We start from the raw sequence: 12,931 nt of genomic DNA, 5'->3' as shown, positions 1-12,931 counted from the left end.
GTAAAGGGGAGCCCTAAATACTTGTTTCTTTCTACACTCCTCGCCCTGGGGTTTGTTTTCCAGAACTCCCATCTGAAGGATGTCTTTCCCAACCGCCCCCAGACAGTTGAGTTTCAGCACCTGCATTGATGATCAGTCTGCTCTACCTTTAGCCTCACTCCACCCCTCTCTGGCTCCGGGCCACCCCACGGGATGGTGGTGGGGTAATAACTTATGACAGGTGAGATCCTCAGCAAGATTCAGAGGCTCCCATCTAGTTAGGCACCTGGGAGTTCAGATGCTTCTCCAAACCTGCTGAGTCTGCAAAGCCAGTCTGCAAGGCTCACGGGAAAAGGCTTTCTTGTGGGATTCCCAGCAGTTCTTGCTTCCGGTGGGGCTTCCTGTGCCTTGGAAACCGTCTTTTCTCCTGCTACTCCAACCTCATCACTCATGTCACTGGCTTCCGATCATCTACTGGTACAGAAATCTGTGGGTGGAGCAGGCACTGAATCTTGTCACATCTTGCCGGTGTCCCTACTGGTGTCACCTTCTGGGAAAGTTATAGCCACTGGCCATTTTAATTGGAATCATCGAGCCAAAATCTGCTCTTGGTTACATCGGCGTCAATCCGGAGTCCAGCTGCCAATCTGTGACTCTGGATTTACGCTGGCCAAATGGAGAGCAGAATCAGCCTCCCCGTTGCTCACATTTTAAAGACAGCGCTCCCCATCTGGCAGAGCCAGCTGCCCTGTCTTACACAGGGATTCCTTTGTCCCTGTGGCTGGGCTGGTATTTGTTCTCCAGTTCTGAGCAAGCCCCTGACAACTTTTACTGAGGGGAAAAAATGCTGTTTTCAAAAGACGCCTCAGACCAACAGTTTGGTTTTACAGGCGGGTACGGGAGGGGGGAACAGCCCCTCAGCAATGTCTTCTCTGACTGCGGCAAAGACAGCACAAACCCAGACCTGAGCCATAACATTCCTCCCCTGCCCTCCACCCCTTCCTCCTTCTGGGAGAGAGTAAAGGGAAACCGCAGACACTCTTTGTTCTCAGCTGCTTGCTCCGAGGGCTCAGACACTCTAGACTCAGGCCAGCAGCACAGCCCAGGGTCAACAGCAGTTCACGAGAAACCACCCAAGGCTGACCAGGAAACACCTTCTTCCTGACACGGGGCTGGGAGCACTATGAATACTTGGGAGGCTGGTCTGACCTTGGGTTTCCTGAGCAGCATGGCTGCCTAGTTCAGGGCACTTGGGGAGATAGGCAGCAGAACTGAAAAATGACACAGGGTGTGTGTGGTGGGGGGGGGGGTTAGTGTCAGGGCTGAATGAAAAGGAAGAATGGGTTTATGTGTAAGGCAGGGGGCAGGGACACAGGAGACCCGGGTGCAGTTCCTGGCTGTGCCACTTACTCCCTGGGTGACCTTGGGCAAGTCACCTAGTCACTCAGTGCCTCAGTTCCCCATCTGTAAAATGGGGAGAATAACTGTGTTGTCTGTCTAGATTTCTAGCCCTTCAGGACAGAGACTGTCTCTTACTATGTACAGTGCCTCACACTGGGGGGCCCTGATCTCAGCTGGGGTCTTTAGGCTGGCCTGGGATCATGAATCTCCAAGACACACAAACACAGTAACACAGTAGCCACCACCCAAGCAGCCAGAGGTACCTCTGCAGTGCCCAGCCCCTCTTTCCCCCTTTTTCAGGGGTCTCTAAACCAAACTGCACAGTCTGGCTCATCTTGGGGTCTGGTTTCTTTATTATCACAAAAAACCACACGACCCACAAATCTTTTCCCCCGCCTGAAGCTGGGCACAGCCCCTCCTGCCTGCAGTACCGTCCCTTCCTGCTGCCTGAGAAGATACAAGGCCTGGCCAACGTTCTTTGCCTTCTCCCACAGGAAAACAAAACTTTCCGCTCAACCTCTTTACCCATCCCCAAGTCCCTTCTTCAGGGACCCTGCAGGAGAACCTCTCTCCCTGCAGCTTCATTCTGCAGTTCTCCCTTCTAGTTCTGTCCTCCCTGAGGGCCTGCTGACCCTTTATAGCCCAGCTGCAGTTCCTGCCCCATTAATTGGCTCACCAGGGAGCCCTGCTCTGGCACAGGGGAACTGAACCTATTTTGGGGGGGCTGCCCGCTGCCCTATGGCATAAAGCTCCTGCAATGTGCGCTGGATGCTCAGAAATGGACCCACCCATAGAAATCAGTTATGGGTTATTTGTAGGGGGACTCAGCTGGATGCGGGGAGGTGGGGAATTCCCTTAGGACTTCAACCACCCACCCAACCTTCTGTTTGTGGGAACAGTTGGAAATCACTGCTTCCCCCCGCAGCCCAAGGATAAACAGTCACATGCTAGAATGCTCAGCAAACACAGAGGTGGGTGGATTGGTCACCACCAATAGACTGAGTGGGCAGCAGCAATCAAAGTTAGGACTGACTAAATTGTGGAGGGAGGGGGACAAAGCCCTTGGAGGGAGAACATCACCTAGAAAAAGTTTGGGAGTCACATGCATTGTGACGCACCCAGGTGCATTCCAAAGACAAGGGGTTTGATCTCCAGGGATGAGGCTAGGAGTCTGCTCCTTTATGATCCATGGATAAAAAAAAACCCTTTCAGAGATAACTGATGAGTAACTAGAAAGGGAAGTTCCTACTCCTTGGACAGGACTGTGACTCGTAGGGGCCCCCGAGTACCAGGGGACAAAAGCAATGGGTTATACAGACAGGGGAGAGAGGAGGAGTGAAAACTGGCAGACATGTGCCAATGAAACCCACAGCCACGACCCCCAACCAACACTCACACTGCAGCCCCCTGCGAATGTGTGAGCCCCAGCTTGACCAGGAGCATTTCCAACCTCCCAAACTAAGCCAAGTGCAAAAATGTTAAACAACATCAGCAGTGCAAAGTAAATGAACTATTCACACTTGTTTGTGTGGGAATAATCTAAGGTGCTATTAACACCCCTCGGAGGAATGTGTTGGAGAAATACCGAGGACTCCGAAATAGTGGGGGGGAAACACAATTGGTGAATGAGCTGCTGGAACAGAATGAAATCTCCCTCTTAGTATTAATTACCACAAATGATTATTCACAATCAGTACTTATTAATGGTATATGTTGCAGTAGCAGCTGGAAGCCCCAGTACCCCCATTGTGCTAGATCTAAGGATGGCTCTCTTAGAAATGTCCACACTTGTGGAGTGAGACAAGCTTGTCTCCTGCCCCCCATTTCCCTCCCCTTGGCCAGACGTTTGTTTCTTTAGTTGGAGAGACAAATCCAGGGTGGGTTGAGCAATGACAAAGTCACGCCAATCACAGGCAGGAAAAGCGGTTAACCTCCATTAAGAACAAATTGTCTCTCTCCCAGCCCTGCACACTGCTCAGGCTGGCTTGGGGTGGGGAGTGCCTTTGGGCCTGCCGGAGAGGGGATTGTTAACTAGTCTAGCTCTGCTTTTTGGCACCAGTCTAGTGCACAGACAAATGATTTGCTGCTGGCTTTAGTCTGTTTCCTGCCTCTCCTCTCAGTATAGACAGTTATTGTCCTTTTGCAGTCACTCGGTGCAGTTTCATTTCTGCCTCTCAGGGGCAGCCAGGGGTGCCACAAGTACTCCTGTTCTTTTTGCGGATACAGACTAACACGGCTGCTACTCTGAAACCTTTACTATCAGGGTGCTGAGGGACTTGCATAGTGGTTACCCCTTTAAAAAAAAAAAGCAGAGCCCAGTTTATCCTGTGTCAGGGTCGTGGGGATGGTTCCTGTGATCAGTTATTGCAACAATGATTGAAGCAATCTCCCGCCTCCTCCATCCCCGCCCCTTCGGATGGAAATCTGGCTGAGAAGTGCCACTATTTTTGGACTCTAAAAGCCTCCAAGGAGCAGCCTTTGATTTATGAGCAACAACAACGTTGTTGTTGTTACTTATTAAAGGGAAGTGTTGAAAATAACAGAACCTGGCACCTGCTCAGGATCAAGCAGCTTTTGGGTAAAGGGAAACAACTCTGGTTCAGAACTAACTCCCACGCAGGCTCTCCATTGAGTGATAGGTATGTGAGAATGTGGTAGTGGTCTCAGACTGGGGTGTGGGTGGTCATACCTCGGGGTCAGAGCCAGAAGCCAGGAACCAGAACCCAGGGTCAGGACTGGAAGCAGAAAGCAAGCAGATTGGAGTAACACGAGCACAGACGTAACGAGCGCTATAAGCATTGAGTAGCCAGAGCCCTGCTGCTGCAGAGTTCAAAGGCAGGCCCGCAGGCTGGCTCCCTGTAGCCAACCAGGTGGGCCAGCCAATCAGGTGATTTGTCAGCACCCAACTGGTCTCCTTAACCTGGCCTGAGGGTTGCTGAGCCACTAGCCTTCAACGCAGTCCTGTGTTTGCTCTGTTCTTTTATAGTTTTGGACATGGTCTGGTACTCCAGTGGAGTGTGCTGCATTCCTTTCTCTGGGCCAGGCTCCTTCAGCAAGTCCCTTTGCCTCTTTGTGCCTCAGTTTCTCCATCTGTGACATGGGGGTGATCCCTACCTCCCTACATTGTTGGGAAGTGTAATTCATTCAAGTCTGTAAAGCACTTTGAAATCTTCTTATGAAAGGCACTGAGCGAATGACAAACTATTATTACTCCATTATCTTTCTCGCTGCTCTGTGCTGAGCGTCAATTTTCTAGGTCTTTTACCCTTAGCTGGATGCATTTACTTATCTGCAACAGCCCAGAAAATGATCTGGTGCTTTTCTTAATGAAAGTCTTTGCACCTCTAGGAATCTTGACCTTCCTCCCACGATCTGAATCAATCTTCTTTCTATCCCACTGACCTCTGGGCAGCAGATGGTGCAGCGGTGTTCTGCTGCTTGGACTTGAAATGTTTAACATCGCCCTGGAATGAGGCCCATTACCAGGCATGATTATGGCTGGGCCCCTGTGTTGTGGCCCAAGATGCTATCTAGCACAGGAAGTATTGCATTTCCAGATGCAGATGGTAACAGGATTGCAGGAAACCATGCAGTTGATGATGTATGTCTTCAGGTAGGCCAGAGCTATAGATTTCCACTTCCCTCCAGGAGGCATTGGTTTGCAAACACAGGGAGCTGCCATCTCCTGAGGCTAAAAGCCTGGGGTTGTTTTTCAGTCCCACCCACCACTTTCTTTTCCTTTATCTCTTTTCCTGTATATTGTCCTCAGTCTACATTTTAAACTGGTCTCTCTTTCCTCCTGTTAACCTGCGTCTGATGCAATGGGGCACAACACAAAGAACAAACAGAACAGAGACTTTAAAATAAAAATCCTAAAGGCATCCATGGGAAGGTGTGGGTGTGTGGAACCACTACGGGGTTAAAGTACTGTCTGGGCAAGCTCACTGCCAGGATATCAGTTGAATGCAGGTTTATTACTTATTATTATTTTATTATTTGTATCATAGTAGCTCCCATCAGAGAGCAGGACCCTTTGTGCAGGGCCCTGTAGCTGAACAAAGATGTAGTTGTCCCATTTCCACCCATTGTATGCAGTGGTTTAGTAGCCCTGTCGGTCCTAGGATATCAGAGACAAGGTTGGTGAGGTGATATTTGTTATCGAACCAACTTCTGTGGGTGAGAGTGACAGGCTTTCGAGCTTACACTGAGCTCTGTTTCAGGTCTCATTCCCACCAGAGCAGGGTTCTGTTTGTTACTCATCTTTAGTTATTGCTAACTCAGGGGAGCTGCCAGTTCCTGAGTGTGATATAAAAACCTAAGTTCCTGACCATTGATGATCACTAAAGTTCTCACCGCATCTTTTGCAAAGGCAGGCGTGATGTTAACCCCACGCCAAACTCCCTACTTGGGAAATTACGTCCTGCTGACCTAAAATTCTCCCTGCAGTTTGGAAATAGCCTTCTTCTTATTGGCTGTGTGTCTGATCTACCTAAGGATTTTATATTGCTGCCAATCACCATAGCATCTGTGTAGGAATGTGTTGTTCCCGAATCGTACGCTCACGAGAACGGCAAACTGTTCCCTTGGCAACGAGGCAGGAGTGACCTTGTTCTAGCGCCTATGTTTGGAAAACTTATTGGCAACCTGACATCACCCTTGCAGCTAGTGTTCACGCGCTCAAGAGATGGGTTTCTTATCTTATGTAATTGACTACTGCATGTCTTCTTCATGCGCAAGATTTGTACCAATGAGAAGTGTTGTAAACAAAGCAAGTAATATAATAAAAACCCCAGGAAAGGTTTTTTCCTGGGAGGCTTTTGGCTTGAGGCTTTAGAAGCGAAGTACCACAGACCTGGCGTTCTGTTTCCTTTCCTGCGTCGTCACCACAGCTGGTGACCCCAACGTGATAACCCCCTGCTCACCGGCTGGATATGCCGAGCGCGCCCGCGGCCGTTTGCCGCCCCTTATTCGTGAGTATGGGGGGGGAACTTTCCAGTGCCCAGAAGGAGCACGCAAGAGAGTTACAAAAGATTATACGGCAACGATCATGTATCGTTGTCCCGTTCGCTCATGTTGAGGACCCCCTAAGGGAAATAGATCGCCAGTGCCCCTGGTATCCGGACTGCGGGTTGTTACGGCTTCTTGACTGGAAAATAGGTTGGAAACTTTGAGGGCATAGTGGAAGGAAAGGAGTAAGTAATTATAGGCATGGGGATTTCAAATCCCCAGGATAATAATTGGAAAATGGGTGGGGGACAGTCTAAGCATTCCCTCTCACCCCCTAAGGGTACCCCAGCTTATTTCATGTACGTACATTATGGTACTAAAACCTGCAGGTATTTAAAGAATTGAAATCATTACACGCGTGAAAATTCATCTAAACAATGCCCACTAGAAGGTACCTTCAATCTAGAAAAGATCATACATCTCACAGGAGATTTAATCACCAAAAAGCCTCTGACACGCAATGGGAACAACACATTCCTACACATCTGAGCACTTTTCACATAAAATCAATCATGATAGGAGTACTTGTGGCACCTTAGAGACTAACGAAAGCTTATGCTCAAATAAATTTGTTAGTCTCTAAGGTGCCACAAGTACTCCTGTTCTTTTTGCGGATACAGACTAACACGGCTGCTACTCTGAAACCAATCACAACGATGAAGCCCTTAATAGGTTTTCATGGAGTCTCTGGCTCTTCTCAGGCTAAGAGCTCTGCTTAGAGTACGTTTTTTTTGGTTTAGTTTGTTTTGTTTCAGGACTTGTTTTGAGAGGGCCATTTGCGTATAAGAGGGTGTCAGTGCTTGTAACATTCTTACGGTGAAAAGGATTTTGGGGAGGAGGTGGTCATGATGGGTATGCCATGTTTCCCCTAGATGGTCAGACTGTGGATTTGTCTGGTCTCCTCTAGAAGTTGGTTCCATAGCTGGATCCCCTTCAATTGAGAATGCTTTGTCCCCAGCTCTCATTCTGCTTTGCCCTGAATTTTGAGATCTCTGTTGTCCCAGGAGAATGCAGCTGTTGTGGTGGTTCCTAAATTGAAATTCCTGTGTAGTGTTACTTTGTGCTGTTGGCACTTTCCACCCCAGAGGTGGCTGCATTTCAATGGCGTGTCAGTTTTGTAAAGGACTTTGGGATCCTTATGGAGGAGAAGTGCTATGAAAATGTGAGCTGTTATTATATAGCACTCAATAAGGAGTTAACCTTGTAGTATATTTTAAATCTAGCAATTGTCAGGAGGGAAACGCCTCTTTACTTACCATTTATCAATGAATAAACAGTTGTAACTAATTACATAGAAGGTACCTGTGAGTACCTGTAACATAAGAACACCACTAATGCACTTTATCTAGCAAAACTAAATATATACCTCTGCTGTGATGGGGAAGTCAGAAAATTGGATATGCTTTACACAGTATAGGAGCTGTTTCAAAACAAGGAATTCTTGTACATACCGTGAAAATATTTTAAGGTGTTTTAGAACAGATATGTAACCGTGCTTGCATGTGTATAACTCAGCAGCTTTCTTGTGTAGTAAATACACCTCTCAGATCAAATATCCCTAAGGTTGAGAGGTGAATTAGGGGTGGCTTAAATCTAGCTTCTACCTAATATCTGTGTTTGTCGCTAAAAGCATCACATGAATAATTACCTCCACCATCAACCCGGTAACGTCCGCTCCTTAACTAATAATAATAATACTTAGCTCCAATATAGCAATTTTCATCAGTAGATCTCAAAGCACTTTACAAAGGAGATTAGGATCATCATCCCTGGTTTACAGATGGGGAAACTGAGGCACAGAGTGAGGCAGTGACAGACAGGGCCGGCTCCAGGGTTTTGGCCGCCCCAAGCAGCCAAACAAAAAAAACAAAACAAAAAAAGCCGCGATCTGCGGCGGCAATTCGGCGGGAGGTCCTTCGCTCCGAGCAGGAGTGAGAGACCATCCGCCGAATTGCCGCCGAACAGCTGGACTTGCCGCCCCTCTTCGAAGTGGCTGCCCCAAGCACCTGCTTGGTAAGCTGGTGCCTGGAGCCGGCCCTGGTGACAGAGTCAGGCACAGAACCCAAGTGCCCTAGCATCAATCCAGTGCTGTGTCTATTAAGCTACCCCAGGCAAAAGCTACTGCCCTGCTAGCAGGAGCGCCGCCAGCTGTTCTGCCGCCCTAGGCGGTGGAAGGTCCCGCCCTGAAGTGCCGCCCCCCACAGATGTGGCGGAAGGTCCCGCCCCGAAGTGCCGCCATGGTCGTCGCCCCCCCAAATTGTAGCGCGCTACGCGACCGCCTAGGTCGCCTAGTGGGTTGCGCCGGCCCTGCCTGCTAGTGCTTTTGAATGCCTGAGTTTTTGAGAATCCATCATCTGAAAACCCAGCCCCTTTCAAGTGAAAAGCTTGGCACCCAAAAATCATTGTCAATTTTGAAAATATAGGACACGCTAGAGATAGAGAAATACTGTCTTGATGTCCTCAGATCAAGACTGGCTGCCTTGCTGGAAGAGATGCTTTAACCAGGTACAAATTCCTGGGCTCAATACAGGGGTATCTGGATAAAATTCAATGGCCTGAGATATACAGGAGGTCAGATTACATGATCTAATGGGCCCTTCTGGCCTTAAAAGCTATGAATTGACACTTAATTCCCAGGCCTGGCTCTGCCACTGACCTCCTCTGTGGCCTTGGTCATGTCACTGAACGGTTCTGTGTCTCTTTACCCTCTGTACAGTGGGGATAATGCTAGTAAAGAGCTGCACAGGGAGCTAGCGATGCCTCATTAATGCAGGGTTAGAGTGTGCTTTGAAGCCTGTGGATGAATGAAGGTGCTGTGGAAGGGCAGTGTGTTGTTATACACCAGGTAGCGGATAAGGGACAGCAGGCGCAGATACCCCCCGCAGAATCCTGCCTAAGGAAGGCTGATTTGGCCTTTGCCATTCCATGCTGCTGGAGGGTCTACCACGGCACGAGGGTGGGGTTTATCTCCAGGCTGGAGGGGGGGTGGGTGGGAGAGAGGAGTTCAAAAGGGCACGGAGAGGGGCTGGAGGAAAATATTTATTACCTGGCAGAATGCGCCCGAGCATCCGATAATCCTGCTGCCCAAAGCGAGGGTTTCCAAACACATTCCCCTGCCTCGAAGCCCGGCACTTCACTGAGGCCAGGGCTGAGCCCTATTAACATTCCTGGGCGAGATGAAAGCCGCATGCCAGCAGCTAGCCAAGCTCCCTGAGCAGAAACAACACCTGCTAAAGCCATGTGCTTGCTCCCTTTTAAAAGCAGAAAGGGTGCGGGAGGGAAAGTAGATTTTGTAGCAGGAATCCATCTCCTGCCAATGCACTGTTATGAACACTAACCCACCTGGTTCTGCTTTACAGCCCTCCTCTTCCACCAGCGACCTGAGGGGCCACAGCCAAGATTCCAGGGATCAGGACCTGTGGAGGCTGTTTTTTAGCCTTTATCGGGTGGATTATCCTGCTTGGGCTAGAGAGTGAGAACCTAGAGCCAGAGAGCTGAGGCAGGAGCCGTGCAAGCTGCCTTGACATGCCTGGTAGGGTGACCAGATGTCCCGATTTTATAGGGACAGTCCCCATATTTGGGGCTTTTTCTTATATAGGCTCCTATTACCCCCCACCCCGTCCCGATTTTTCACACTTGCTGTCTGGTCACCCTAATGCCTGGTGTCCTACTGTCAGAACTCCCCATAGCATGGTCAGTGTGTATTACCTGTCCCCCTCTCTGGGTCCACGCTGAGTGTGTCACAGCTCTCACTATGGGACACTAATGTGTTAGCTGTAGCGAATTGTGCTTTTAGCTCTGGAGGTACCCAGTTCACTCCCTAGTGCATCAGCCAAGAGAGCTGGCCTCTCACAGGTTTCTCATGAAGTGGGCTGTAGCCCACGGAAGCTTATGCTCAAATAAATTTGTTAGTCTCTAAGGTGCCACAAGGATTCCTGTTCTTTTTGTCCTCTCACACATGCTGCAGTTGCCTTTAATTGTCAAGTCAATTATTGGTATTAGCATCAGAGCTGTAAGTCTTATGGTGGCACTTAGCTATTAGGGTGATGACGGCCATAAATGTACCCGTGATGGCTGCGTGTTACACTCGCCGTTACTTTATTATTTATTTCACAGCAAGGCCTAGAGGGCCCCCGCTGAAGTCAGGGCCCCTTCCCACTAGGCTCTGTGCAAACACAAAGGAAGAGAGTCCCTGCCCCAAAGGACTTACAGCTAAAACAGGCAGCAGGTAGGAGGGGAAAGAGGCACAGAGGTGATGCGACTTGCTGCGTTGCTCTGCACCTACAAATAGCATATATACCCTGGGGCCTATCCCAACTGGTTCATTGGAAGTGGGTGCCGTGATATCTAGGCTGGTTAGAAGCCTGCAGCAAAAGCTGCTCATGCAGTTTGTGCCATTTCCACTGACTGATGGCAGCTGCCAAGTTACACAAGTTTAGCAGCAACCTCCCTCCCTCCCCTAAAATCCAGAGGGTGCTGGGACTTTGCCCTTGTTAATCTGGCTGTCCTCAGAAGGGCTTTAAAGCACTCCTGAGTTTCTTAATGGATCTGGAAGCATGCAGGGAATTCTCTGCAGGGGGTGGATTGCACATTGCCCTTGTTAATTTCATCTGAAACAGGACAAGAGGAAAAAAAATTCCAGGCATTCACATCTTTCTTCCTTTCATTTCACCCTCTGTTAAACAGCGAGTGGTGGGGTAAGGGGCGGAGATGTGAAATGTCTTTTATTAACCCAAGTGGAAACTCAGGGGAAAATGTTACAGTGCTTTACAGACTAATAAAACCTACTTCAGTGCAGTAGCAGGAGAGCAGCACAATGAAGTTGTGGTGGTGGGGTAGGGAGGGGGGAAAGAGGATAAAGAGGGAAGTTCCCCTTGATACTCAGCGTGCACATGACCCCATCTCAGCTTTTACTGCTACATTTAAGTTTCAATCAGTCGTTTTTTAGGCAACAATGGTTTAGAAACCCTTAAGATGAGGAGGCAGTTTCCTGGGGCATCAATGCCTGCTGCAAAATTCCAAGCCCGACCTCTAACGCTCTGACTGACTGGTGCTGGGGTTTGGGTTAAGCCCTTATCATGCTGTGAAATCAAGACCCTGGGTGGGAACCTGAGTATCCCCTTCCCCCTTGCGGACTAAGACAGCTAAAGGGGGGAAGGGGAGGAGGAGCTCTGCATCAAACTCAATAGGCTCCATTTATCCCAGTGGCATTGGTGGTGTTCGTTGCTCTCTCCCATGCGTCTCTTGGAACCTTTGTTCCTCGTCCTTTCAAAAGCTGGATCTCAGACATTCTGTGCTACATGGCACCAACACCCCCGCTGCAGTGCTCTGAACGTACTTCCTGCCGCCATCTCCATCAATCAGGCCCTACGCTAGGAGCATAAGAAGTGCCAGTGTCTGTCTGTGTGTGGTTGTGATTGCGTCAGGTTGTGTTTTTACTGTTAGCTAGGCAGCCCTCTCCAACCAGCCTAGCAGAACCCCAGCCCTAACCACAAAACCCATCACTCTGACGAGCTTGGGTGGGCGCAGTGCCCAGTCCCAGGGGCCCAGATTTCACGTGGAACCTGAGTGCTATGGTAATGCAGCTGGGGGATGGTATTTTAAGACTATAACTATGATCTTGACATTGTCTCTGAAGAAAGTCAGTTACGTGTTGAGCCTGAGGGGACAGCTCATGATTGTAGAAAATTCCCTTAAGCAAACGCGACCCAGAATGATGCAACCTAAATAGCGCAGGGTGGAGGCACAAGAGTTGCCAAGCATGTGTGTGTTTTTCAGCTTGGGTGGCAAGCTTGCCCACAAGTGGCTGATGCTTGTCATCAGAGCTGGCCCACAGCCTTAGTACAATTACAAGCCAGTCTGTGAACAATCACTTCTCCATATTCAGTTACAGTGTAAACAGACCATAAGAACAGCCCTATGGGGTCAGACCCATGGTCCATCTAGCCCACTAGCTTGTCTCCAACAGCGGCTAGTACCAGATCATCAGGGGGAGTGACCCACCCATCTTCCCCTCCCAGCTTCTGGCAGTCAGAGGTTTAGGGTCAGTCTGAGCATGTGGTTGCAACTTCACTGCATTCACTTGCAGCCCTGGTAAGGCCAGGCTTGAGTTTGGGCCCTGTTCTAGACTGGCTACATTGTCAGAACTGACAGGCGACTGTGGGTGCCCAAGCTGAGGTGTCTAACGAGGGCCTGATTGTTAAAAGCGTGAGTGTCTAGCCCTTCCTAGATATCAGAACCCTTTATGGTGGTTCCTGTTGAACACCCACAGGTCCTAGCCATTGTAAGTTTAGGCCTAAACCCAAACCCAAGTCTTTCACCCAACCCCTCTGGCTGTTTCTTCTGAGGTTTGGCTGAAATTAGAACCAAGCCAAAAAAGCTCTGTGTCACAGAAGTTAAGGCCAGACGAGACCAACAGGCCACCAAAACCCAGGCACTAAACCCAGCAACTGAAATTAGACCCAACTATTACAGCCCATGACTTTGGCAATGGAGCAGCAGAGGCCCAGCCTCTTTCATCCATCCCTGCAACAAGTTGGCATGA

Source organism: Terrapene carolina, unplaced genomic scaffold, assembly GCF_002925995.2.
Source record: "Terrapene carolina triunguis isolate 2854851 unplaced genomic scaffold, T_m_triunguis-2.0 Scaffold198, whole genome shotgun sequence".
Classification (NCBI taxonomy): Eukaryota; Metazoa; Chordata; order Testudines; family Emydidae; genus Terrapene; species Terrapene triunguis.
Note: the sequence above shows the minus strand (reverse complement) of the source record.